The sequence below is a fragment of the Nestor notabilis genome, unplaced genomic scaffold (genome assembly GCF_000696875.1).
Source record: "Nestor notabilis isolate BGI_N333 unplaced genomic scaffold, ASM69687v1 scaffold16555, whole genome shotgun sequence".
Taxonomy (NCBI): Eukaryota; Metazoa; Chordata; class Aves; order Psittaciformes; family Psittacidae; genus Nestor; species Nestor notabilis.
Window position 1 is genome coordinate 3139 of NW_009928052.1, and position 400 is coordinate 3538.

Sequence of the window (400 nt, forward strand, 5' to 3'; positions counted from 1 at the left end):
GCCGCCCTCCCGCCCCTCCTCGCTTCCCCTGCCTGCCGGTGTGCTGCCTGGCCCAGGGGCATAGGGCGAGTCCGGCCTGGCCTCTGCACTCAGGGATGCTCCTGAGCATGGTGCTGGGATGGACCGCGGGGCACCAGTGCTGGGGTGCCCAGAGATTGCGGTGGGATGCTCACAGGGGGAAGCACTTCTTCCAAGCACACACTGCAGTGACTGCTTTAGTCTCTTCTAAGAGTTTGGGCAATGCAGGAGTTCCTTTGCTGCTCTGTCCTCTCCTCTGCTGGGTGAGCCAGGAACAGGCCATTCCTGGCTTTTATATGGTGCTATGGGACAGAACCACTCTGGCATGGGGCTTGGGCTCTGCTCCCCCACACTCACTGGTGCTGCAGCATCTCTTATTTCC